The sequence below is a fragment of the Leopardus geoffroyi genome, chromosome C2 (genome assembly GCF_018350155.1).
Source record: "Leopardus geoffroyi isolate Oge1 chromosome C2, O.geoffroyi_Oge1_pat1.0, whole genome shotgun sequence".
Classification (NCBI taxonomy): Eukaryota; Metazoa; Chordata; class Mammalia; order Carnivora; family Felidae; genus Leopardus; species Leopardus geoffroyi.
In genome coordinates this window covers 51,968,202-51,969,301 of record NC_059333.1, presented here as the reverse complement: position 1 = coordinate 51,969,301, position 1,100 = coordinate 51,968,202, and the positions used below count along the sequence as shown (strand labels likewise).

At 31.1% G+C, this 1,100-nt stretch overlaps 1 pseudogene; it reads right to left on the bottom strand.

Annotated features, from left to right (window-relative positions):
• Positions 1-231: 231 nt before the first annotated feature.
• Positions 232-324, bottom strand: LOC123576254 (annotated as a pseudogene).
• Positions 325-1,100: the final 776 nt, after the last annotated feature.

Genomic DNA, 1,100 nt, shown 5'->3' with positions numbered 1-1,100 from the left:
TTATTTTGCTGTACAGAACCTTTTTAGTTTGATGTAACCTGCTCTTGAGATTCTTATTTAGTTCTTCCATATATAGTGTGTCTTTTTGCTTCTCTTTCTTTTAATATTTTTTATCATTGGCCTTTTAATCATTTGTCAGACAGGTTTTAGCCTTTTTTTCCCCTCTTCTTCTTCTTCACTGTTGGGTTTGTTGAACTTCTTGAATCTGTAAATTTATTTTTTATCTATTTTAAAATGATTTGGCCATTATTTCTTTGTGCATGGGCCATGCTAATCTTCTCTGTATCATTCCAGTTTTAGTATATGTGCTGCCAAAGTGAACACTGGCCATTATTTCTTTAAATATTCTTTCTGCCCTCTTTTGTTCCTTCAGGGTCTCCAATTATACATGCAGACAATTGACATTTTTCAATAACACACCAAACAGTGGCCATTTTTACTTTTCAGTCTTATTTCTCTCTGTGCTTCATTTTGAATAGTTTCTATTCATATATCTTTATGCTCACTGATATTTTTCTCTTCCATGCCTAATCTGCTTTTAATCGCATCCTGTGTGCTTTTCATTTAAGATATTGCATGTCAAGTCTACAAGTTCCATTTGGGTCTTTATAATATCTTCCATCTCTCTTCTTTATGTGTTCATATTGACATTTCGATTATAGATCATGTTCATGATATTTATAATAGCTATCTTAACAACCTTGTCTATAAATTTCATCATCACCATTATTATGAGGGTCTGGTTCTACTACTTGATTTTTCTCCTGCTTTGGTTTATATCTTCCTGCTTATTTACATGCTTGATAATATTTTATTAAATGTTGGACAATTTTTAATTTTAAGTTGTTTGTTTCTGGATTTTATTGAACTCCTTTAAAGAATGTTAGATTTTGTTCTGATGCATAGATAAGTAGCTTGTGGTAATTTTATCCATTAAAACACAACATTAAGTTTTGTTTGGAGAGGTCTTACATAGATTTTATCTCTGGGAATAATGTAATTCCAACTGCTGAAGTGTCACACATCTGTTAAGACTCTACCCAATGTTTCCATTATTATAAGGTCTTTTTACACAAATTATTTATAGTTTGTGTGAGCTC